Genomic DNA, 27,712 nt, shown 5'->3' with positions numbered 1-27,712 from the left:
AGACTCACTATGATAAAATGAGAGAAGACATAAATAAAATCAAAAATGAAAAGGGGAAGTTATCACTGACACCACAGAAATATAAAAGATTATGCAAGAATACTGTGAAGGACTATATGCCACCAAATTCAATAACCTAGAAGAAATGGACAAGTTCTTAGAAACATATAGCCTTCCAAGACTGAACCAGGAAGAACTGGAAAATCTAAACACACCTATCACTGGTAAGGAAATTGAATCATTCATCCAAAACCTTTCCAAAAGAAAAAGTCCGGGACCAGATGGCTTAAGTAGTGAATTCTACCAAACCTTCAAAGAGGATCTAATACCAATCCTGCTCAAACTCTTCCAAAAAATAGAAGAATAGACAGTACTCCCTCACTCATTTTATGAGGCCAACATTATCCTGATACCAAAATGTAGTAAGGACAATACAAAAAAAGAAAACTACAGACTTATATCTTTGATGAATACAGATGCAAAATTTCTAAACAAAGTTTTAGTAAATCGAATACAACAGTGCATTAAAACGATTATTCATCACGACTAAGTGGGGTTCATCTCCGGGGCACAAGGATGGTTCAACATCCACAAATCCATCAATGTGATACATCACATAAACAAAATAAAGGACAAAAATCATATGATTATATCAATTGATGCAGAAAAAGCATTTGACAACACACAACATTCGTTTATGATTAAAACAGTTAATAAAATAAGTGTAGAAGGAAAATACCTTAGCATAATTAAAGGCCATATATGACAAGCCCTCAGCTAATCTCATAATTAATGGTGAAAAACTGAAGCCCTTTGCTCTACATTTGGGAAGACAAGAGGGCTGTCCCCTATCACCTCTGCTTTTCAACATAGTGTTGGAAGTCCTTGCCAGAGCCATCAGGGAGGAGAAAGAAATAAAAGGCATCCAAATTGGGAATGAAGAAGTTAAATTATAACTCTTTGCAGATGACATGAAGCTATACATAGAAAACCCTAAAGACTCCACCAAAAACTATTTCAAACAATCAACGAATACAGTAAAGTTGCTGGCTACAAAATCAACATACAAAAGTCCATTGCATTCCTATACACTTGACAATAAAATCTCAGAAAAAGAAATACAAAAAACAATTCCCTTTGCAATTGCAGCAAAAAGAACAAAATACCTAGGGATAAACTTAACCAAGGATATGAAAGACCTATATGCTGAAAACTATAAGACATTTTTAAAAGAAATTGAAAAAGACACAAAGAAATGGAAAGACATTCCATGCTCATGGATTGAAAGAATCAACATAGTTAAAATGGCCATATTACCCAAAGCAATATACAGATTTAATGCAATCCCCATCAAAATCCCAATGGCATTTTTTAAAGAAGTAGAATAAAAAAATCATCAGATCTCTTTGGAACCACAAAAGACCCCAAATAGCCAAAGCAATCTTAAGAAAAAAGAACAATGCTGGAGGTGTCACACTCCCTGACTTTAGCTGTCACTACAGGGCTACAATAATCAAAACAGCATGGTATTGCCAGAAAAACAGACACATAGACTAATGGATAGAATTGAGAACCAAGAAATAAAACCACATAAATATGGACAGATAATTTTTGGCAAAGAAACTAAAAACATACAATGGAGGAAAGACAGCCTCTTCAATAAATGGTGTTGGAAGAATTGGATAGCTACGTGGAAAAGAATGAAATTGGACTGCTATCTGTCACCATGTACCAAAATTAATTCAAAATGGATCAAAGACTTAAGCATTAGACCTGACACAATAAACTGCATAGAAGAAAATATAAGTACTAAACTTATGAACCTGGGGTTCAAAGAGCATTTTGTGATTTTGTCTCCAAAGGCAGTGGAAGTAAAAGCTAAAATAAACGAATGGGACTATATGAAACTTAAAAGCTTCTGCACAGCAAAAGAAACCATCGACAAAATAAAGAGGCAACCAACTGAATGGGAGAAGGTTTATGCAAACAGTTCCTCCGATAAGGGGCTAATATCCAAAATACACGAGGTACTCATGCAACTCAAGAACAGGAAAACAAACAACCCAATTGAAAAATGGACAGAGGACCTGAAGAGACATTTCTCCAAAAGGGACCTACAAATGGCAAATAAACATATGAAAAAATGCTCAACATCACTAATCATCAGAGAAATGCAAATAAATACCACAATGAGATATCACCTCACCCCAGTCAGAATGGCTATCATTGAGAAGACAAATAGTAGCAAATTGTTGGAGAGGCTGTGGAGAAAAAGAAACCCTCATACACCGTTGGTGGGAATGCAGACTGGTGCAGCCGCTATGGAAGGCAGAGTGGAGGTTGCTCAAAAAATTGCGAATAGAATTACCATATGACCCAGCAATCGCTTTCCTAGGTATCTACCCAAAATATCTGAAAACGTTTATCCATAAAGACACGTGTGCTCCAATATTAATTGCAGCTTTGTTTTCGGTGGCCAAGACATGGAAACAACCAAAATGTCCTTCGATAGACGAATGGATAAAGAAGTTGTGGTATATATATACACAATGGAATACTATTCGGCGTTAAGAAAAGATGATATAGGAACATTTGTGACAACATGGATGGATCTTGAGAGTATAATGCTAAGCGAAATAAGTCAGACAGAAAAAGCAGAGAACCCTATGATTTCACTGATATGTGGTATATAAACCAAAAACAACAAAAGAACAAGACAAACAAATGAGAAACAAAAACTCATAGACACAGACAATAGTTTAGTGGTTACCAGAGGGTAAGCGGGTGGGGGGTGGGTGATGAGGGTAAAGGGGATCATATATATGGTGATGGAAGGAGAACTGACTCTGGGTGGTGAACACACAATGGGATTTATAGATGATGTAATACAGAATAGTACACCTGAAATCCTTTTAATTTTACTAACAATTGTCACCCCAATAAAATTAAAAAAAAAAAAAGAACGAAACATTCTGGAGAAAAGCTATCACACACATTATGCAAATGTATTTTGGAAACGTTAAAGCATCAGACTGTACATGTAACGTACATTTAATTCTACGCATTGCATAGCCACAGACTCGGAATTACATTACTTGTGCACATAACTTACAAGCACATAACTTACATTACTTACAGTTATGTGCATGAGTAAAATAATCTTTTTCTATATTAAATAGTTCCTTTTCTCTACCTTCGTTCTCACCCTTTTCAGCTATTTTTGTTCCCTCCCAGGTGTGTTTGAATCTACTGGACCACACATGTGATTCCTTAGCCAATGACCTCCCTCCTTAGAGAGTTGTCTTATATGCCTAACACTGAAACGTGTAGTCCTTAAAGGAATAGTCTCTTCTCCGAATTTCTGCCAGATCTAAGTCCATCCAGTCTCACTGCCAAGTGGAGGTAGGTTTCTGACTCATCTTTCTCTTCCTTGTTTCTATAAATAGAGTGCTCCTGATGGTGACTGACATAACATTCCTCCTCTTAGCAATGGAGCTTTACATAGGAAGGAAAACTCAGAGTATAAATTGATGATCATCTACCTTAAGACTGCTTAGCCATTCTACCATGTTTCATAAGTAGGTTATTTTGTTACTCTCCTTGGTTAGTATTTTATACATTTCCCACATTATATAACATGGACCCCACCTTCCCACCACACACATATATCTTTCTTACAACTCTCTGTCTAAATTAATCCTCTGGACTCAAGCAAGATGTTTGGAATTCCCAGTAATTCTTGGGAATTCCTGAAATTTCAATCGTTCTGTAGTTTTCTAATATTTTATTACATTTATAGGTGACAATAGTAATAAATAGTGAATAATGAATCATTTCTCTATGATAGGGTTATACTAAAATTTGAGAAGTTTTATATACAATAACATACAATTTTATCATGAAACAATATATTCCAATAAAGTTACATATGTTAGTTACATGTAATATTATTTCTACCTGACATAGACATTTGATAACAGAAAACATTAAAAAAAGAAAACATTAACACAAAATAACAGTCAAATAAAAATAATTAAAAATGTTAAAGATAGAATAGCACAAATATTTAATATTTAAAGTTATCATTCTAAAATTGAAATTTAAAACATGCAAAATGTTAATTGACCTATAAATTACTCTTGATTCTTACTTCTTTCTTTCTTTCCATTATTTTTAATTAATTGGGGTGACATTTGTTAGTAAAATTACATAGATTTCAGGTGTACAATTCTGAATTACATCATCTATAAATCCCATTGTGTGTTCACCCAGAATCAGTTCTCCTTCCATCACCATGTATTTGATCCCCCTTACCCTCATCTCCCACCGCCCAACCCCCTTACCCTATGGTAAACACTAAACTATTGTCTATGTCTATGAGCTTTTGTTTGTCATTTGTTTGTCTTGTTCTTTTGTAGTTTTTGGTTGATATACCACATATCAGTGAAATCATATGGTTCTCTGCTTTTTCTGTCTGACTTATTTCGCTTAGCATTATACTCTCAACATCAATCCATGTTGTCACAAATGGTCCTATATCATCTTTTCTTACCGCCGGATAGTATTCCATTGTGTATATATACCACAACTTCTTTATCCATTCATCTATCGAAGAACATTTTGGTTGTTTTCATGTCTTGGCCACCGAAAACAAAGCTGCAACGAACATTGGAGCACATGTGTCTTTATGTATAAATGTTTTCAGATTTTTTGGGTAGATACCCAGGAGAGGAATTGCTGGGTCATATGGTAATTCTACTTGTAATTTTTGAGGAACCTCTACACTGCCTTCCATAGCGGCTGCACCAGTCTGCATTCCCACCAACAGTGTATGAGGGTTCCTTTTTCTCCACAGCCTCTCCAACACTTGTTACTATTTGTCTTGTTGATGATAGCCATTCTGACTGGGGTGAGGTGATATCTCTTTGTGGTTTTTATGTGAATTTCTCTGATGATTAGTGATGTTGAGCATTTTTTCATATGCCTATTTGTCATTTGTATGTCCTATTTGGAGAAATGTCTCTTCAGGTCGTCTGCCCATTTTTCAATTGGGTTGTTTGTTTTTTTTTGTTGTTGAGCTTCATGAGTTCCTTGTATATTTTGGATATTAGCCTCTTATCGGAGGCACTGTTTGCAAAAATCTATTTGTTAATTGTTTCTAACAGCTTTTTTGGCGGAGTCTTTAGGGTTTTCTATATATAGCATCATGTCATCTGCAAAGAGTGATAATTTAACTTCTTCATTCCCAATTTGGATGCCTTTTATTTCTTTCTCCTCCCTGATGGCTCTGGCAAGGACTTCCAACACTGTGTTGAAAAGCAGAGCTGATAGGGGACAGCCCTGTAGTGTCCCTGAATGTAGAGCAAAGGGCTTCAGTTTTTCACCATTAATTATGAGATTAGCTGAGGGCTTGTCATATATGGCCTTTATTATGTTAAAGTATTTTCCTTCTATACCTATTTTATTAAGTGTTTTAATCATAAATGGATGTTGTATCTTGTGAAATGCTTTTTCTGCATCAATTGATAGAATCATATGATTTTTGTCCTTTATTTTTTTTTATGTGACGTATCACATTGATGGATTTGCAGATGTTTAGCCATCCTTGAGCTCCGGGGATGAACCTTACTTGGTCGTGGTGAATAATCTTTTTAATGCGTTGTTGTATTCGATTTGCTAGAATTTTGTCTAAGATTTTTGCATCTGTATTCATCAGAGATATTGGTCTGTAGTTTTATTTTTGGTTGTTGTCCTTACCAGGTTTTGGTATCAGGATAATGTTGGCCTCATAAAATGAGTTAGGGAGTACTGTCTCTTCAATTTTTTGGAAGAGTTTGAGCAAGATTGGTATTAGATCATCTTTGAAGGTTTGGTAGAATTCACTAGTAAAGCCACCCCGTCCCGGACTTTTAACTTTGGGAAGGATTTGGATGACTGAATCAATTTCGTTACTGGTGATTGGTGTCTTTAGATTTTCCAGTTCTTCCTAGTTGAGCCTTGGAAGGCTATATGTTTCTAAGAACTTGTCCATTTCTTCTAGGTTATTGAATTTGGTGGCATATAGTCCTTCATAGTATTCTTGGTTGATCCTTTGTATTTCTGTGGTTTCCGCGATAACTTCCCCTTTTTCATTTTTGATTTTGTTAATTAGTGTCTTCTCTCGTCTTATCTTAGTGAGTCTAGCCAAGGATTTTTCAATATTGTTAATATTTTCAAAAAACCAGCTCTTTGTCACATTATTTATTTCTATTGTCTTTTTGTTCTCTATTTCATTTAGTTCTGCTCTGATTTTTGTTATTTCCTTTCTTCTGCTGACCTTGGGTTTCACTTGTTCTTCTTTTTCTAGTTCTTTAAGGTGAAACATGAGGTTATTTATTTGAGATTTTTCTTGTCTCTTAAAATAGTCCTGTATGGATATAAATTTCCCTCTTAAAACTGTTTTCGGTGCATCCCAAAAATTTTGGTAGGATGTATTTTCATTGTCATTTCTTTCTATGCATATTTTGATCTCTCCTCTAATTACTTCTTTGACCCAGTCGTTCTGTAAAAGTGTGTTGTTTAATCTCCATGTATTTGTGTTTTTTCCTCCTTTCTTTTTGCAGTTGATATCCAATTTCAAAGTCTTGTGATCAGAGAATATGCTTGGTAGAATTTCAATCTTCTTAAATTTCCTGAGGCTGATTTTATATCCTAATATATAGTCTATCCTTGAGAATGTTCCATGTACACTCGAAAAGAATGTGTAGTCTGATGTTTTAGGATGATGCGCTCTGTATATGTCAATTATGTCTATTTCATCTAATGTGTCATTTAGGGCTGCTCTTTCGTTTTTTATTTTCTGTTTTAATGATTTATCCATAGCTGTCAATGATGTATTTAAGTCCCCTAGTATAATTGTGTTTTGGTCAATTTCTCCCTTTAGTTCTGTTAGTTGTTGCTTGGTATATTTTGGTGCTCCCTGATTGGGGGCATAAATATTGATGACTGTTATGTTTTCTTGTTGTATAGTCCACTTTACCATTATGAAATGTCCATCTTTGTCTCTTGTTATCTTTTTCACCCTGAAGTCTGTTTCATCTGATACCATTATGGCTACACCTGATTTTCTCTGGGTGCCATTTGATTGGAGTGTCAATTTCCACCCTTTCACTTTGAGTCTATGCTTGTCCTTGTAGCTGACATGTGTCTCTTGGAGACAGCATATGGTTGGCTTTAGTTTTGTGATCCAATCTGCTACTCTGTGTCTTTTTATTGGTGAGTTCAGTCTATTTACATTTAGGGTGATTATTGATACATGAGGATTTCCTGTCATTGTATGTTTAGTTTTCTGGTAAGGCATTGTCTCCATTGTTTCTTTGCCTTTTTGTTGTTGTCTATTATTTCTGTGTGGTGGTGTTCTATGATGTTTCCCTCTGTTTCTTCTTTTATTACAGTATATATTTCAGTTCTGGATTTTTTTTTTGAGTGGTTACCACTAAGTTTATGTAAAAGAAAGTTTGATATTTAGAGTATTGCATTTTCTTCAGCATGCTTACTTTCTCCATTCCCATATTCTGGTTCAGACCTTTACTCTCTCCCTTTTTATGTTGCCACAAATTGTCCCTGTTGATGGTGGTCGAATAGCCTCTTTTAGTATTTTTTTAGTGCAGGTCATGTATTAGAAAATTCCCTCAGCTTCTTTATGACAGGAAAGGTCTTTATTCTTCCTTCATATCTAAAGGATATCTTTGCTGGATATATTATTCTTGGCTCATAATTTCTGTCTTTCAATAGTTTGAATATTTGGTTCCACTCCCTCCTGGCTTGTAGAGTTTCTGTTGAAAAATCTGATGATAATCTAACGGGCTTTTCTTTGTAGGTTACCGTCTTCTTTTCCCTTGCTGCGTTGAGGATTGTTTCTTTGTCGTTCATTTTAGACAGTTTCAATACAATGTGCCTTGGAGAAGGCCTGTTGGGATTGAGGTAATTCGGTGTTTTATTTGCTTCTTGAATTCGAGGATGCAGTTCTGTCCACTAGTTTGGGTAGTTCTCATCAACAATTTGTTTGAATATATTCTCTGTTCCCTTCTCTCTTTCTTTTCCTTCTGGTATGCCCATTATTCTTATATTGCTCTTTCTGATAGAGTCGGAAAGTTCTCGTAGAGTTCTTTCATTTCTTTTACGTCTCAAGTCTCTGTCTTCCATCTTTGTAATTTCGAGGTTTCTATCTTCGAAGTCACTGATTCTTTCCTCCACCGGGTCAAGTCTACTACTTAAGCTGGGTATTTCATTCCTAATTTCTTCTGTTGAGTTCTTATTCTCCAGAAATTATATTTGGTTCCTTTTGAAAATTTGAGTCTCTTTGGTAAAATGTTCATGTTGTTCTTTGATTGTGTTTTGGAGTTTGTTAAACTGCCTTTCTGTGTTTTCTGGCATCTTATTGAGTTTTTTTAGAACTGCAATCTTGAATTCTCTGTCATTTAAGTCACATATTTCCATATCTTTAAGTTCCTTTTCTGGAGACTTCTCACTTTCTTTCTGAGCTGTCTTGTTGCCTTGGTTATTCATGGCAATTACTGATTTATTATTTCTCTTTATACACATCTACAGGAGTGGCTTCTGCAACAGGTTGATAGGAAGAGGTCTTTCTTTTGTTTTCCAGTACTTGTTGATAGAATGTTTTATTTTCTCTCTGACACTAGCCTTTTTTTTCCTTTCTCTCACAGTAGTGCTATATTTTCTCTGCACTATTCCAGCTTCTCACACAATGTGGGGATTCCCTGGGAGATGGGCTTCTCCTGTGTTAATAGTTTGCCTGGGTCACAGGGCGCCATGTCCCTGTGGGGATGCGGAGAGCTTCTGAAGTTCCAATGTTCTTTCTGCACCAGATTCAGAGCCCGTATGTTTCATCAGTTCTGTTTACTCCTGCAGGGTCCGCTCAGATTGGTGGGGCCAGGGGAGGGGTGAGTTGTGAGAGGTGGACCAGAGCAATGGCGGCGACCACCACCAAAGCCGTCCCGCTTCCATAGCTCCCTCTCCTTTGCCAGAACTAGTTGGGCTGCGAATCTGTGTCTGTAGTCCACAATTCTCAGAACAGCAAATATTCTTTTCTTTTGGTCTGACACTGCTACTGTTCTGCTTCTAGCACTGGGCAGGTGGGGGCGGGGCAAGCTCTGGGAGGGTTGTTAGGGTGCAGCTAGTCTCAGTGCCTAAGGCTTTCATTCACTGCCCAGCAGTGAGGGCTTAAACCACCGTTTTCAGCTTTCTTCCCTCTGTCTTTTCTCCGAGGTCTCTGCCATGAGCTTTGGGTTCAGCCGTTTTATATGCTGCCTCCTCAGCACTGTGGGCCATAAGTGGAGACCTAGCAGTCCAAGTTCTTCCCTCTCCCGCAGCTGCAGTAGTTCTGGGATGCAGCGAGCTCGGATCACTGAGCTAGGTCTGTGACCTGTGCCCGCGACTCCGTTTCCGCACTTCGACCTTCCCTCCTCCCCTGCTCATGCGATTCTCCCACCTTTAGGTGAATTCAGTAGTGGGCCTCTTCGTCTTGCCTGTCTGCTGTGCAGGGAGTCCTTTGTGGAGTTATTGTTGTTCGATTAGTTGTGAATTCCAGGGGAGCTTTACAGAGGCTCATCTCATGCCGCCATTTTGATGATGTCTTTGATTTTTACTTCTTGGTAAATATTTCAGATGTAAAAAAAATAAAAAATCATTGTCCATTCTGTTGGTTGCATTGTTAAGAATGTATCCAAAACATCTTCAAGTTGGGTGTTAGGGTATGTATTGCTTCATATAAAATCATTTCATATTTTCACAATGCACATATTTTGTGTATTTGCCCTAATTTGGAGTTTGTCTTTGAAATATTATTACTTTGCAAATTTAATTTTAGATAATTTTCTGATTCATATTGTGTATTTCATAGCAACATACTCTGATACCAGGAAATTCCTTGCCAATTTAAAATGCCAATTAAGGGCTTATTTTCTTCTAAAACATGTTATTCTTGGAGTTATTTCCATGCATAAAATTTGAATAAATTATATTTATGTACATATGTTCTCTCATTCATACTCAGTGTTAGCAGCAGATAGGACCATGAACACACATTCACAACAACACTTAAGTACAAGCAACAGTGACTGATTAAGTTGGATGGGCTCCTCCTTGAGTACGTGTTACTGTCCCACTTTCTGAAAATGTCAACCTGTACTTTCAACACTGTGGGTCAGTGTTTCTTTTCTGTTATTGCTGTTAGTTTCATGTCACTGATTCCTTTAAACTAGTAATGTCACTATCTTAATGATTAAGTTTCAATTTTTACAAGAAATTTTTAACACTTTTCAGTTTTCTCTATTTCTCAACTGATTTTCCTTTGGATTCAGAAAAACAAGTAAATTTCCTGAGAAATGACATGAAAGAATTCTCACATGGAAACACTACATGGAAATAGCTGCCTTACTCTTCCCACCTCTCTGAGAATATAGAAGTCATTGGAGAGTGCCCAAAGAGAAATAAAAACTATGGCTTTCTGCATTTTGTGTACCTTCTTCACTCCTGATAGCTTCTACTCTATTAAGAGTAGCTAACATTTATGGAAACTTTGCTTTATGCCAGTCGCAGTTCTCAGCACACGGCACATTGTTTCATTAAATATTTACAAGAACCCTATGAGGTAGGCATTTTTATTATACTAATTTTCACCAATAATGAAACAGGCACAAAAAAATTAAATATTTTTTCCCAAGATTTCATAGCCATTAAGCACTGGAGTTGAAATTTGAAGCAGGAAATCTGACTACAGAATCTGTACTCTTAACCACTTTGCAGGTGGCCAGTCCTACCCATGTGTTCTGGATCCCATCTCTTCTCACTTTCTCAAGGATTTTGCTTGTATAATGATTGTCACTTTTTTCTATATTTTTATTTTGTCTCTGTATTTGAACATTGTCATAAGCTTTTAATCAGGCTCAGGTAGAGCTCACCCAAAAATAAAACAAAAAACAAGCAAAAGAAACAAAAACTCCCTTGGTCTGTGTATCAAATTGTCAGGCCAGTCTCCTACACTTATGTTCCTTCTATTCTAAGATTCTTTTAAAATAATAAAGAGAAAATTTAAAGTGATATGAAGCAATAACATAAAGAAAACATGGTATAGGTTATCAGAAACTTAGGCAATTTCAACAGGTTTTTCAAATACAGAAAATAGTTGGAAGAATGTTAATGTATAAGGTATGTGGAAAAAGTCGGGGTCTGGAGAAAGTACTGGGAGGAATGCGGTGGGAGAGATATCCTGCCAGGCTGGCCAATCCCAGATCCCTGGAAATACAACAATGCAGAGAATGGTGGAAGATAGAAGCCTGAGTTACTGTTAACAGTGAACTAGAACTAAGGTTGGCCTGTGAGACCTGGAAGAGTCCCCAAAGGCCCTCTGCTTTATCTACCTCATGTTTTAAGGAAAGGAACCTGGAGCCCAGTGAGGGTACCTGTCTGTCCAAGGATGCATGGTGAGAATATAGGCCAGGTATGAGGCATGGACTAGTGATCCAGGGCTGCATACTCCTTCATACTGGCTGTTTGCATCATCTCCTACTTCAGGTTTTTCTTCAATGCTCTGCTGTGCATATTATACTTTCTCCAATGTGGAAGTGGGACTTGTTACATATGGTAATAAAGCATTTTGTGTGTGTGTGAATTTACTCTTGACTTTTATCTGACAAATTAAATGATGAGTACAAAAATAGATGTACATTAAGGTGTATTACACGAAGAAGTGGAACAATTTTCTTCTATCTACATGAGTATATACAATCTGTATACAGGACAACAGCATTTGGCAATGATTTCTCCCCTTCGAGAATCATTCAAATAAGGGAATTTCCTGTCCTAAAAGTCATCACTGAGACTGAGAATCCTCCATTTAGCTCCAGCTCTATCATGATCTATGGTGGAGACAGAGGAATTTATCCAATAAATTCTGGTGGCCAAGCCGAGGTTTCACAAATTGAGTTGCCAGGAAAACCTTCCTTAAGGTGGTGCTGTGAGCACAACTGGGCCTGTAGAACAGAGGGGTGTGTCTGTGTGCGTGTGTCCCCACTCTGTTGTGCTGCGCAACCTCTCCCTCCTTCTCCTCTTCTCTCCACTCTAGCCCCTTCAATTAGTCACCCTGCTATCATCAAGGAGCAGTTGATTTCTGATGAGAGGATTATATTCAAATTGAACCAGCTGTTTCTGGCCATGTGCATTATTTCTCCTTGTCCCTGTGACAGGGGCATCTCATCATTCTCTCTTTTCTCAACCCTGGTGTCAGGCCACAGATCTGGGCAGGCTCATTAAATTGTCCATGAGTCAAGGAGCATACTGTTAGGAGGATCCATTGGCAGTCAGGCTTCACTGCTATCTCCACTAAGAGATGACTGAAAGGGCTGGGCAGCCTTTGTCCTGAGCCCACTTAGTCATTGTGTCAGGAGCAGGTCAGGGCCTGGGAGAAAAGAGGGAGAGAAGGAGGAGAAAGAGGGAGAAAAGACTAACAGGAGACTGTAGGTGCCCCAGCAGGAGTCCTGGAGTCTGCATTCTCTTCCACACTGTCTATGTCTAGGCCTCATAATCAAGTATGTCTCCAAAGAGTATGGCTTTGACTCTTAAGAAAAGACTTGAGTTATCAGAAGAAATTTTGGTGTAAAGAATTTCTGCTCCTAGATGTTGGTGACCACACAGTGATTTCAAGATGATTTTGAAATGTTTACCTGTTTTGGTACCTTGGATGTTCAGGAGGGCCAGAAATGGAGATATGTGGCTGAGATGAGATTCTTACTATGGCCTCCAGCTCTTCTGAACCTCATCAGTAAAGTGGGGATACTGCACCGCCACACCTGGCTCCAAGTTTGTGGCAAGCGGTGAAGTGAAATTATGTGTGTAGATGTTTGAAAAACTCCCTAAACTCCTCATCTGAACATAAAAACAAAAACAAACAAACAAACAAAAAACATTGCCATCTCATATTGCCTTTGCGTGGCTCTGTGGAAGTTGGATGAGTTAATGATGAGAAGAAGGCAATTAGAGAGAATCAAAGGCATAACGGGTGGCTCTAGAAGACAGCCTGTCTCGAGGTTTGGCCTCATGCTTTTGTTACTTTCTACACATAAGAAATTCCAATAACCTCATGAAAGGCCCAGTGATTTAGGATAGCAATAATTATAATAAGAAGAAGAAGAAAGAGAAAGAGAAAAAGGAGGAGAAGAAGCAAGAACAGCTACCATATGCTTGATACTGTTTTAAGAGCTTTTAATTCATTTTCATTTCATTTCATCCTCCAACAATATTGTGAGGTAGGAAGTATTACCACTCTCATTTTATATATGAAAACATTCAAGCTTGCTGAAGTAAGTAAATGCCTATAGTAAATGACTAATAAATGGCAGAACTGGCATTTGACCACAGGCAATCTGATCCTAGAAACTCTACTGTTAATTTCATTTCATTTTGTTTTGTAACAGAAGTCTGAGACAAAGAAAATAAAATGACAAAAGGCAAGCTCTTGGTTATTTGGCTTTTAAATGGATAAAATCTAATTTCTAAAGAGTCTCACCAGCTAATTTTCTTCTGTCCTGCTTCTTTCCATCTGGCAAAGAAGATGTTTATGCCTACTTGATATAAATATCAGCCATTGTCTAAGATGTGAAACTTGCTGCCTTGAACACTCATCCACACACACCTCTCCCCCAATCTAGACCTGATGTTTACTCTGGAAATTAGCTCTATAATTAAACCAAAGAAGCAACAAACCACTTGATTCTGCAGGGAAGGAAAACTTTTCCCTTCCTATCTCATAGGTTCTTTGGCTTGCCAAATAATTAAGTTGACATAAGGCAAATTAACAGGAAAATATTTTTGTATATGGGAGCTTATAAAATATTAGACTCAAAACAGTCACCAAAGCAGATAGCTTTTATACCTTTTAGACAAAGAAAAATAATTTTGTAAAGAGTTGACAAGACAAATGGATTTTGGCTTGGGGTAGTAAATTAGTGAAGAAGTAACAAGGTTTGTTTATATTGCCTTCTCAGCTCTAAATTCTCTATCTCTGGTGATTAGGATGTCTCTTTACCTCCTGGTATGAGGAGGGTACCTTTCACTTGGGAGATTATTTCCTGTTTTCAAGGATCAAAGGGGTTCAACGTATCCTTCTTGCATTGACTGTTTCTTAAATAACTTTAATTCATAATAATCAACATTCCCAAATGGCATATTTTAGATTGGACTACGCTGAACCCCATCACTTCACTGAAATCTATCTCTCTATGATTTCTTTGCTCCCGGTGGCCTACTGCAGGGGAGAGTGTTCATCCTTTTCCAGTCCATGCCTCATGGGCTAGAACATTCTCCTACCCCCCACAATCACTGACAACTTTGCTCTCCTGGGGATGATCCTTTTTGCCGATTTACCTCTGTTGCAGTCAGGCTTCTGCCTCCAACATTCCACTAAAACTGCCTTACCAACATGACACACTTATTTCTAAACTTGCTCAAATTTTTAGTGGCACTTGAGAGTAGGAGCTCTGTTCTTATTCTTGAACCTTTGACTCTGTCCTTTTCCTTGGACTGCACGGTGTTGTTCTCTCCTTGATTCCCTCCCAGCATTGTGTTGCCACTTTTTATCATCCCTTATGAACTTTTCTCCATTTTGCCTTAAATTTAAGAAGCTCCAAGTATTTCATCTTTGGCCACTTTTACTTCTGCTCTGACCTCTCCCTGGGAGACTGACTCCGTAACCATAGTTGGGAGATTGAATCCATACCCATCAAAGCATTGATGCCTCCTCAGTCTGAATCTCTAGCATCAACTTTCATTCCCTGTCAAATCAACAGATGAGGAAAAAGAAAGAAAAAATAAGATGTACATAAAAGTCTATTACATGAAAGATTGGGACAGTTTTCTTCCACCTACCATGTTTCCCTGAAAATAAGACCTAAGCGGAAAATAAGCCCTAGCATGATTTTTCAGGATGACATCCCCTGGACATAAGCTCTAATGCATCTTTTGGAGCAAACCTTAAGATAAGACCTGGTCTTATTTTCGGGGAAACACAGTATTCTGAGTACATACAGATAGATGTCCCACAGGAATGTCAAACATAACATATCAAAAATGAAATAATTCTCTATTATCTGTCACTCCATAGTTTTCACTAACCTCCTAACCTGCTATGCTCCCTATGCTGTTATGTTATTATGAAATGTGAGACATGGAGAAACATAATACTATTACAGGGAAGGGAGCCAGTGTATTCTTTAGTATTGCACTCCACAACCAGAATCTCCACTGCAATAAACCAGCAAGGTTAGATCTCTAATATATATCTACTTCTTTCTTTCTTTCTTTTTACCTGTAGGGGTTATTATAACCTGGGATCTTATGACATCTGTATTGAGCAGAAGCCTAGAACACATGGTTATTTCTCTGTAAATTCATTAAATATCCCCTGGGAGAGCCACAGGTCAGGCGTGTTAGTTCCTGATCATTTCCCAGTCAATGTCACATATCTTACAGTAGAAATAAAGCTTGCACACGGCCTGAAGGCCAGACTGATGACTTTAAACTTTATTATGTGGACAATGGAGAAATCATTTCAAATGTTTAAGAAAATAATGACACTGAGTACTTAATGCATTCTGAAACTAAACAAGAACTTTGGGCTATTCCATGTGAATGTTTCTTACATTTTCCCCCCTTTCCATAACTATGTCCCTCTTTCGTTAACTTGTTTATATCTCCATTATTCCTTCTCAATTCCACCTTCATAACAGTGCTAGATTAATCTTTCTAAAATATTGATTTCATGTCATCCATATGACCCAAATGTCTAATAATTTTTCATTATTTGGATTAGAGGATAAGTATATTTTGGCAATGGCAGGCTGGCTTGTAGCAGAATGATGTTCCTATAGAGAATAACTATAAAGTATTGTCAAAATATACCAAACAGTACTGTAAGATATTGGAAAGTTATCAGGGAAGTGAAGATTTGCAGGACCAAGATCCCAGAGAGAAAGGAAGTGCACAGAGGTGCACTTCATTGTTGGCACTGATTTCCCTGTGGAGGCGTTCACAAACTCATGTAGTTAAATATACAGATATCACTTCTGTATGCATTACTTTTCAGAGAAAGTTTTCCTTCCATTGAGGAGCACTTCCCAAATATAATTAGATAAATGCTTTCTACTTTTCCTCACATTCCATCTTTATCTAGGAAGCTATGCTGAATTTTATTTTCCTACTGTAGCAATCTGCTATAACATTGCATTATTCATGCATTCACATTCTCTTGTTTATCCTATGTTAATAGTGTTTCTGTAGTGAAAAGATATCTAAGAGTTGAGATAATTGCCACACTTGCAAATTTCCACAACTCTTTCTTAAATCTGTCTATTTAATAGGCAGAATTGATAGCTCAGCAAATACAGACACACAAGTGTGTCAATCATCTTTTTTAAAAGGATGAAGGAATATTCCTCCTTCTTATAGTGTATGCCATGATGTTCACCAGCATGGATATCATTCTTTTCATTTATTCAATCAATCACTCAGTTATGCCTTCACAAACATTCACTGAATGTGTTTTTGTTGCCAGGCTCTGTACTCTGTACAAAATTGAATGAGACAGTCTCCACCCTTCAGGAGTTCAGAGTAGAACACAGAGACATCAACATTAGCAAAGTGCAGTGATACACAGATAAATTCTGCAGCACTAGAAAGAACCAGGAGCAAGGGAGTTCAGAGAAAACACGATTACTTCCTCCTGGAAAGGAAAGAAATATTTCACAAAAGGTAAAAATTAAGCCAGTCTTTGAAAGAGAGATGAGTAGGAGAGAAGCTTGCTAAACAGAGAGTAAGAAAGCAAAAAGCCAGGAGTGGGGGTCAAGAGTGAGAAGGGAGAGGAGATGAATTTGTTCATTTGGTAAACATTTTTTGAGCCTCTATATGTGCCTGAACTTTGTGTAGTACAAGGGATGCAAATTTTAATAAGGCATCATCTCTGTTCTCAAGGTGATCATGGTCTTTTGGAGACATCAATAGATTTACAAATGTTCAAAGTAAGCTTGGGAGGTATTATGATGGGGAAACCATGAGTTGTTAGCAGAGTTCATAGATGAGCAACCTAGATCGGGAGGGTAAGGTAAGGCTCCTTTGACGAGGTGACAACTAAACAAACTTGTTAGAGGAGAAAGAGTTGGCCATGATAAGGAGGCAAAAAAGAAATTCCCTGTATAAGAATCAAGGTGCTGGGAATGGAAACCTCGGCAAGAGGCTTGGAGCGGCTGCTGAGCTGCAGGCCACTGGGGCAGCCTACTAGGCTGAAGCCGGGGCAGCACCAGGACCAGGGAGCCGCTGCTGGGGGGCTAGGGACGGCAGGAGTGTCAGGGCTCATGGCAATGGAGGGTTACATGCTCCACCAGTGTCACTCCGCTGTCCCCAGCCCACCGCCTCGTCATTCCAGATGCTCCAGCTCTCGTCTTGTCTCCCCCAGCTAGACTGCGAGCGCCTCTATGGCAGGAACCTGGACTCCCACTACTTCCGCATTAGGCCAACGTTCATGTGCTATGTGACCGATCTAGCGCTAGCTTCCATGGAAGATACAGAGTTTGTCTATGGAAAGGGGTAGTGTACTAAGCAAGGTTCATCGAGGAGCCCAAGAGACACATTTTGGAGATGTTAAACTTGAAGAACTTGAAGTGGCAAATCGATTCTCCTTTAAAGAGTTTCTGAAAACCAAGAAACTCAGCCTGTCGAAAGAGGACACAGCCAACTGTGGACTTTATTCAAAGGAAGCCACGAGGCACTCACTTGGGCTCAAATGCAACTCCCTAACCTCTCAAACCATCAGGTTTGGCCTGGAATACCAGTAGCCATTTTTTGAAGACCTATTGGGGCCTGACGACCTCCTGGAGAGGTCGAGGAAGAGGACAATAGGTGGAAGGGGGTCTGTCTGCTATTCTCTGTGGAAAGGAACCACTCATCGAGGGTCACTGCCAGCACGTTGCTCTGTAGCACATACATCTTCTTCTCCAGCTAAATGGAGCTGGTGGGGCCCGAGTCTCTGACCCTCATGTCTCTCTGGCAGGGAGCCCTGGCACAGATTTTGCAGCCCACTGAAAGTCTCTGGGGGACAGGCATCTTCAGGTGCTGAAGATAAGTTATAAAGCAATGAAAGATGAGACTTCTAAGCTAAGAAGAAAGCTAGCTGACTGAGATTCAGAGCTTCTCTGAGACAGAAATGGTGAGGACACTTGAGCAGAAGTTAGAAGCAAAAATGATAAAGGAGGAGAGTGACTATCGTGACCTAGAATCCATGGTTCAGCAGATGAAGCAGAACCAGGAGCTGATGACCACGCAGTCTGTAAAGAAAATCAGTCAGGAAACTAAAATAAGAAATAAGCTTGCTCCAGGTGAAGATCCCTAACTTCAAGCACGAGAACCACAAGCCCGTTGTTGGTGAAGGTGGTGAAGCAGAACACAGTCCACCAAACACCATCTGCAGAATCTGTGTGGTTATGAGCAACGCGCACTCCTCAGTAAAGCAACTGGTTTCTGGAGCTGAAATGTTGAATCCTTAAATCCATAGACAGAATTTCTGAAATTAAAGATGAGGAGGTGGAGTCTTGAGAACCACAGAGAAGCTTCCAAATTGCAGCTCTGTTTACATCCTGAAATTATTTACTGGGTTTAAAAATGCCATTGTGTCTTTAAATATGCAGTCTTCACTAACAGTAAAACTATTTATCATTATACTAATATCATGACCTAGAATAGTGCTATTAGCCAACTGCAAAGAGGAGCAGCTCCTATAGGTGAGAGTCACAACTGTAGATCCACCCAGCCCTTCTGGTGAACCCCTGCTATTTTACAAACTAATGATCTTTGGGAAGACATTTCTATAAAAGCCACTTACTTTTGAAGTTACACATGGAAACATTAGTTCTGTGATACCATTCTCATTCCAGAACATTCTCATCCCAGACATTCATTGTAATAAGTTCAGTTGATGTCCTTCATTTCACAAGTCAAGAAAATCACCAAATGCGCTGGAACTCAAATGTTTGCCTTGGGTAGATGGTTTTTTTTTTGCCATCTCTCAGTGTTGCCTCTGGCTCAGTTCACTACTGTGGTCTTCAGAGGGCTGGCTTCTGTGGTTGGTGGCCCGACCATGGACGCCCTGTGTGGTGGACGCTGCTATCCTCTCACAGGGATCAAGGTCTGCACAAGGATTCCACACTGTGAAGCGGTCTATAGGCACCTCTTTAGGGGCCTTCAGATTTGAAAACCTGCTTTTGGAGGGTGTTGATACATATTTCAAGTGGCCTTTTGTACAATGAAGTTTAGAATTCAGGAATTTAAAGGAGGTACCAACGCTTCCGGATTAGCACAAGGTCTCCCAGGGCGTCTTTTCAACTGCTTTCTGATGTAGAGAGGCGTAACATGCCCTCTGTACCGTTTTTGGCTGTTTTCCTATAGATGTCATTTTTAAAAATAAATTTTTCCTCCTGTTCAAAAACAAAAACAAAAAAGAATCAAGGTATTGGAAGTATGGGGCAGGATGCTCAGTACGGCAAGAGGTAAGAGTGTGAGAGGAGGAGTGAATGAAAGTCTGCAAAAATGGGCAGTGTGAAAAATGAGGATTTTACCTCAAGGCAATAGAAACGTATTCAAGGAGTTTAAATGAAGGCTTGTCTCATCCATATTTGCACTTCTAGTGATAATAGTAACAGCTATTGAACTTTACTCGACACCAGACTCTGTTAAGCCCTTTGAACCTCTAGGTCTGAATTGAGATGGTATTGGAAGGACAAGCTAGGTGGATGGAGGAAGGGAGGGAGGGAGGGGAGGAGGGAAGGAGGGAGAGAGAGAGAGAGAGAGAGAGAGAGAGAGAGAGAGAGAGAGAGAGAGAGAGAGAGAGAGAGAGAGGCAGTGACAGGAAGGGGCCTGAATTAAAGTACTAGGAACAAAAACTGGGCTTGTGAGCTGCTATAGAATTGGAATCCACAGGACCTCACCATGATGGGCTGTAGGAGAAGAGGAGACATGCAGGACAATTTCTGCGTTTCTGGCCTAACCCACAGGGGAGTGTGGGAAAGATTTGGTCATAGTACAATATATTGGGTCTGAAGGACATTAGATAGAGATGTTCTAGGTGCGGCTCTTCACACTTTCATGCACATTGGCTCATTTAATACTGACAACTCCTCTTGAGTAGACCAGGCTATCTGCAGTCAGCATGGCAAGGGAGAGTTGACAGCTTCTGGGACAGATATGTGGAGAAAGGGGGAGAAGACCTGGGCAAGTTTATTCCTGTCTTGGTTTTGTTTGGCTTTTACCCCTTAGACAGGAGGCTAGAGGGGACTAGAATTGGGTATTTCCCTCTCCACAAGTAGGATAAGCTCTGATAAAACCCCCATTGATTAGTCTCTAGTACAATAATTTCTCTTGAGGGCAGGCCATATTACTGAGAACAGAATATTCTGGCATATTTCAAAATAGTCACTTCTTCTGCTAGAAGCACAAGGGGTTTTTTCTTCAGTCTTTAGTATGAGAATATGGTAGAGCTCTTAGAAGCAGTTTTTAACTCTCCAGTTGTCCATACTGAGTTTTTGGCAATTTGTCAACTACAGGTTAAGTTTTTCTACCCTGGTTCTTTGGGTGGTTTCTACTCTGCTGTGATCTCTGTATTGGCCTGTCTGTATCTCCAATTTGGGGGCAGCAGTTTGTGCTCTGACCTCAATTCTCTGATCCAGAAAAAGATGTTGATTGTTAATTTGTTCAGCTTTGATCTTGTTAGGACATACATGTCAGACCAGAAACAAAAAGTCCTCACAGCCTTTTTATACCTTCATTACAGCACTTATCATCCACCATTGCAAACTTTCATTTTTCATATTTGTCTTCTCCAATAGAGTATGAAGTTCTAGTTGAAGAGGAAACATCCATCTCATTCACCTTTGTACCACTAGAAACTAGATCAGGTCTGAGGCCAGAGTATTATTATCTGTGAGATCTTGTTGAATAAATGAACAGATGACTTGACATTTGTTTTAATAAAATTTCAATTTTGTTTGCTTCAGATTATCATTTCTGAATTCAAATTTTGTGAGCCAGTCTCTTAGCAACTCATATTGCTTTGAGGTCATTCACATATTAAATACATACATACATATATATATATTTTTTTCTTTTTTTCTTTTTTTTATATGTCCATTTAAGTAATTGTCAACAAATACTGCTCAGAATGGAGCTGTATATATCCAGTACTGACCATCTGGGCAGCAAGAGTTTAAAGAAGAGAAGTCTAGGGGAGTGGTCCCAGACAGAAGGAACTCTGGGAGTTAAATGGAGCTTATTTAGATTTTCACAGATGAAGCAGAAGAGCAAGGCACCCCTGGTGATGAGAGGTATGAGAGCAAGGGCTTGGAATGTGGGCAGTGATTTCAGAGACAGAAAGACTGACCTGGCCTGGCCTGTCTGAGGATTTAATATTGGTTACTGGGGAAAAGACTTTTGGAGATAACATTGGCCCTTCCTTCATCTTCTTCCACTTCATCTCCACTGTATCACAGTACTACCTTTACTACAAGGTACAGCCACATATCTCTTCTTCTAGAAACTTCCCTCGGTTTCCCCAAATCTCATATAATCTCTCTTCTCCTTAGAAATCCTGAAACAATTTGTAGCTGTCTATGGCCATGACCTTTTTTTCACCATTTGTTCAGAAATATTTATTGAGCATCTTTCAATATTGCAGGCACTGTTCGGGGTATTGAGGAATAAACAGAGATTTATCTTGTTTTACATCAATTTATCTATTTGCTTTACTCCATACTGTCGTGGCATGGGCAAGCTATGTAGCATCTCTGAGTCTTAGATTCCTCATTTGTAAAAATGGAGATAATGATATTTATTTGAGTTGTGCAGATTAAATGAAATTATATCTGTGAAGGACTTGGCACAGGGCTTGGCACATGACAAAAACCCAACACATTGAGGCTTGCATCCCCTCATACCAAATTGAGAGAAGAGAGGGACTGTCTCCATTATTTTATTTTACCCTGTCCGTGATGCATGAGAGATTAACACATGCTTATCATGTCAAGTGGAAGTAAGAGGCAGGGGATCGACCCCAGCAGTGGCTGTCCCATCTTTCCAGAGCAGGAGAATCATATCTGTCCACCAAACACCAGTCCAGTCCAGGTCTCCTTCCTTCATCTGGCCCAGGTATCTCTTGGAGACCATTGTGTCCTTATTGTAAGTGGCCACAGAACGAGAAAGATCTTTTTTCTGGGTACCTTATTGAGCAGTGCATTTGAGCCTAATTCCTCTGAGCTAGGGAGCCCTCTTATCAGACAATGCTGAGGTGAAATTGCAAGGTATTGGACGGGAAGTCAAGGCTTCTAGGGAGGGCATGATGTCAGGTACATGCTCATACAGTGGCCTGTGCGCTCCGCGGGCATCCAAGTGTGTGAGCCACCCTGTTGTTTGAGCTGAGTTCACTGGGCCCATAGCCCCTGAATAGGTCATTTGACCCAACTTCCTCCTTCCCTCTCCCGCTCCTTCTTCCTTTTCCCTGCTTCCCAACTTCTACTACCTTTTGTTCCTCCATGTTTTTTTAAATCTACCCTGCTTTAGTTATTCACTACAATTACATGTTTTTAGTATCTCCTGTTTCCCTTCTATCTCTATCTTTACTTTTTATCTCTATTTCTCTTTCCTTCTCCACCCTGTCCCAGGTGGTGTGATTCAGTTCAATTCAACAAATACTTAGATAGCACAAACTATGTGTCAAGCACTGGGTAAGGAAGGACTGTGGAGAAGAGAAAACAACAATATATAAGATATAACCTTAGCCTTTGGAATACTGACAGTTTCCCCTCCCCCCATTTCTGTCTCTCTCCACCGCCCTCTCTCTCTCCTTTTCCTCCCCTTAGCACCTTTCCTCTCTCGCTTCTCTCCCCCTCCCTCTATTCTTTCCTCTACCTTCTTTCTTTCTCCCTTCCTATTCTTCCCTCCCTGTTCTTTTTTCCTATTTTTCTTTCATTTAACCTTCTCTTTTTTGTCCTTCTCTATTATTTCTCCTGAAATGACATCATCAGAATTTTATAATAAAATATCTTATGGGTTACAAGATTGCATTTATGCTTATCTCATTTCATTTGCTATAAAATCAATGCAATGCAGGCAAAGAGACATTTAATTGAATAAATTGTAAAATTATGCAGCAAAGGATGGGTTTGATATATTCATTTATAACCAATATTAAATATGTGGGCATCACAAAGCATTCCATATTTAATTAGATGTATGATTTCTATCTTTTTGTATGTTAAAAATGTTTCCAAAAGAAGCAATCTTCCATCACCTTTCCCCCACTTTCATGCATGCCCTTCTCCTGGACCTCTGCTGCTAATCCCACAAAGAAAACATCAGCACCTCCTCAAGTCCACTTAGAACAGAATTAATCCATGAAGACGTTGTGTTATTCTGAATAGGTTTAATTCTTTCTCTGCCAGTTCACTATGATCTGAAATGAGAACCTGGCCATGGAATTTTTTGGCCATGCTTGTCTCACATGCTGGGCAGAGCACCCCCAGCCTGACCCTGTAACTTGTCAGAGCTTAACTGAACATTCTAGCTGCTGGGGGTGGCAGTTAATATTTGGGAGGAGGTCACATTGAAATTCTGAACAAAGGTGGGAGCATATAAACTAATTTGCTCTGGGAAGTTGTGGCCAGAGGTGAGCTGCCATGGGGACCATCATGCATGGAGGGCGGTGGGGCTGACCCAGAGAAACCCTGGTGCTCAGGGGCAAGTTTGCAGTCTGGCATGGCCTACACTCCAACATTATAAAACAAGTCATTGTTCTTATATTAGACAAGAAAAACTGAGGCTTAGAGACTCTTATGGGGATTTAAGAGGTGTTAGGGTCCGGAGTCAACCCCTCCTCAAGTGAACAGAAGTCACACAATAATGTAAGTCACACAGCGAGGTTTATTTCCAGCTAGCTGGGGTCCGAGTATCTGCCCGACGCAGCGGGTTTCAACAAGGACCCCAAACACTTAAAACCCAGGGTTTATGTAGCATCTTCAAGGCACACAGTAATTAAACTACAGGACTTACATAGCTTTAAAAAGTATATGATAAACTGCAGGACTTACACAGCTTCAAAGAGTATAAGATAAGCTACAGGGCCGCTTGTCTCCTCGCTGTCACTGCCCACATCTTGGAATTTACAGTCAGGTTGTGTTTACACTTAGGTTGTGTTTCAAGCCAGGGGCCGTTAACCCTGACCTTAAGATAGCAGTTCTCAGGCTAACAGTCTCTTACATTTCCCCCTGTTTGTTGTTCATAATGAGGAATCTTGCTCATGTGCGGGCCAGCCGTAGAGGTCCTCAGGGGCGGCCACTCTCTCATACTGTTGTCTGAGGACCATGAGCTGGACGGTATTAACGTGATCTTTCACAAAATTAATAAGCTTGTTCAATATGCAAGGGCCAAAGGTTAAAATGGGCACGAGCAAGACAATCAGGCCCACTAAGGTAGATACTAAGGTGGTGAACCAGGGGGATCTATTAAACCAAGCCTCAAACCAGTTTTCTTGAGCTTCTCTTTCTCGTTTTCTCTTAGCTAACCCTTCTCTTACTTTAGCCATGGATTCCTTAACTACACCAGTATGGTCAGCATAAAAACAACATTCTTCTCCTAGCGCGACACACAGTCCCCCTTTTTGGAGGAACAACAAATCAAGTCCTCTTCTATTCTGGAGTACTACCTCGGATAGAGAAGTGAGCGACTTTTCTAAATGACTAATAGAGGTTTCTAGTCTTTCTATATCCTCATCTATGGCTGCCCTTAGGGAGGTCATTCCTGATTGTTGAGTGGCCAGGGAAGCTATGCCGGTCCCGGCTCTGGCTATTCCCACACTGAACAGGTGGCAATGGTTAGAGCAGTGATGGGCTCTCTTTTACTTCTCGTACTTGTGTCACTATCCCAATGTGAATATATACTCTCCTCGGGGTGATAGAGGATGTGGGGCAGCACAGTTACTAGGACACAGAATTCATTGGCGGTATTAAAGACCGAAGTAGATAGGCACGGGGTGAGGCCAGTCTTTGAACATATCCACCATCCATCAGTTCTGGGAATTAACCACCTAGTGTCACGTTCCCAACTAGGGGAGCTGTTCAGGGAGGCACATAAACTTTGTTTAGCTTGGGGCACTTTCCCTAAACAGGTCCCATTGCCGCTCACTAGTTGCAGGGTTAAGCCAACTTTACGATCCCCCCATGAACACTGAGAGGGGTTCTTACTGTTAGGCGTTAAGTCCTATTGCCTCATAAAACGGGGGCCTTACATCATAGCACAGCCAACAGGAGGTCTTGAGGTTAGGACTGGTGGCATTAAGGGTCTCATATACAGTGCGCACCAGCTTCCGCAAGGAGTCTTTGGTTGCCTGCGTAGCAGGTGTCGAAGGAGTTACAGAGGTCTTTGGCTGGGGTCCCGCGATCCCTCCTGCGGTGTCCTTATTCCTTGATATACCTGGGTTCTTGGTAGGGATGAGAGGGGCCAGTACCTTGTTTGGACGTACCTGAGTGTTGATTGTTTCGACCGATAGTCAAATAGTTAGAAGACCGCCGGGGTGGGGGCCTGCCCATGCCCAACGGCTTATATCTAATTGGAACCCCCAAGTTAATCCTGATAACCAACCACGCTCTTTTCGTGCCGCGTCTTGGTTAAATTGGACACGTACCTGGGGTACCCAGTTGTGGGGGTCCCTAAAAGAGAATTTGACTAGATCCCTGTTCCCAACATCCCACTGTCGGGGCCCGTCATTGGAGGTGACACAACTCCAACTACCACAATAGTAGCGGTCTGGGCCGCCACAGGTTTTCCAATTGTTTCTTAAGTTCCCTGGGCAAGCCCAAAACCCTTGCGCACTATGTCCTTGAGAGGTGTCTATTACGGCCCTCTTGGACCTGACTGAGTAGTCATACTGCCGTCCAGTTTAGAGCCAAAAATGTCACGCAGATCGAAAAACAAGTCTGGCCACCACGTATTGACTGGGGCAGTATGTGTAGTGGTATTAAGGGTTGTGTGGGTTTGTCCGTCCGTTAGGGTCCATGTTAGCTTATGGGGTTGGTGAGGGTTGATCCCTGCGTGGCTCCTCTCCCAGATGTTGAGCAGAGTTAGGGCTAGTAGCCATTCCATCATCGGCTGAGGCAGGGGGCTTGGTGCTTCTCTGAGGTCGGGAGAGCTGCAGCTTTAGAGGGTTGTCAGGGTGTCGCCGCACGGTCCACTCCTCAGCTTGTGTCTGCTCCAGCTGGTTGGCTCGGCGTATGTGAGAGTGATGGACCCAAGGTCCGATGCCGTCAATCTTTAAGGCAGTGGGGGTGACCAGAATAACCACATAAGGACCTTTCCACCTTTCCTCCAGTGTCCGGGACCTGTGTCTCCTTACCCATACCCAATCCCCCGGAACGATGCCATGTTCCGGGTTCGGTGCGTCTTTAGTTTCATACAGGGAACGCACTAGGGGCCAAATCTCATGCTGGACCCCCTGCAGGGCCTTTAAACTGGCCAGATAACTTGGGGCCACATTAGGGTCATGATCTGGTAGAGTACGAACAATAATGGGAGGTGGTGCTCCATACAGAATTTTGAAAGGTGTCAAACCATGTACATATGGTGAGTTCCGAACCCGGAAGATGGCATAGGGTAAGAGGGTCACCCAGTCCCCACCAGTCTCGATGGCCAGTTTGGACAAGGTTTCCTTTAGAGTCCAATTCATTCTACCTGCCCTGAGCTCTGGGGATTATATTCACAATGTAACTTCCAATTGGTCCCCATTGCTCGGGCCAGTCCCTGTAGGACATTACTGATGAAAGCTGGGCTGTTGTCGGAGCCTAAAACTTCGGGGACTCCATATCTGGGAATAATTTTCTTCTAGTAATGCCTTAGCAACAACCTGGGCAGTCTCCCGTTTCATGGGGAAGGCTTCCACCCAGCCTGAAAATGTGTCAACCATGACTAGCAAGTACTTGTACCCACACCTCCCAGGCTATACCTCAGTAAAATCCACCTCCCAACTCCGTCCCGGCGCCCTCCTCGTACCCTTGTACCTGTATGTTGGGGTCCTTTCCTACTGGGTTTCATGGCCTGGCACCCAACGCACTGATCTACGATCTCTTGGATCTGAGCTGCTTGTCGGGGAAACAGGAGGCGGGCAGACTCAAGAATCGTCAGCAACTTCCTCTTTCCCAAGTGGGTGGCTTGGTGCAGGCTGGACAGGAGAAACAGTCCTAGCTGTGCCGGCAGTATCAATCTTCCTTCTGCATCCCGATGCCACCCCTGCCGATCAGACTCCGGGCAGTGGTGGCTCTGGATCCATCGCAGGTCTTCCGGGGTGTAGTCAGGTCGCGGGGGCAGGCGCGGGAGCTCGGGTGCGGGCAGGGTGAGTGCCAAAGCTGATGAAGCTACTGCCGCTGCTTTGGCGGCTTCATCCGCTCGCCGGTTTCCTTCAGCTTCCGGGGTCCGGGCAGACTGGTGCCCGGGGACGTGGACAACAGCAACTGCCCGGGGCATTTGCACGGCTATCAGCAGTCTTTGTACCTCAGGGAGATTGCGCAGAACCTTTCCTTCCGCTGTAACAAAGCCTCTCTCCCGGTAGATGGCGCCATGCACATGGACAGCGCCG

At 40.8% G+C, this 27,712-nt stretch overlaps 1 pseudogene across 1 annotated transcript in view; it reads left to right on the top strand.

Moving 5' to 3' along the window:
• Positions 1 to 18,639, top strand: part of LOC308492332 (endosome-associated-trafficking regulator 1-like) — a 44,302-nt pseudogene extending 25,663 nt beyond the window's left edge. The window contains exon 2 of the transcript in view: positions 17,433 to 18,639. The product of the transcript in view is annotated as an endosome-associated-trafficking regulator 1-like (transcript). The remainder of the gene's footprint in view (positions 1 to 17,432) is intronic.
• Positions 18,640 to 27,712: the final 9,073 nt, after the last annotated feature.

Source organism: Rhinolophus hipposideros (assembly GCF_964194185.1).
Source record: "Rhinolophus hipposideros genome assembly, chromosome: 24".
Taxonomy (NCBI): domain Eukaryota; kingdom Metazoa; phylum Chordata; class Mammalia; order Chiroptera; family Rhinolophidae; genus Rhinolophus; species Rhinolophus hipposideros.
The sequence above is the reverse complement of the archived record's forward strand: the minus strand, read 5'-3'. Positions and strand labels throughout refer to the sequence as shown.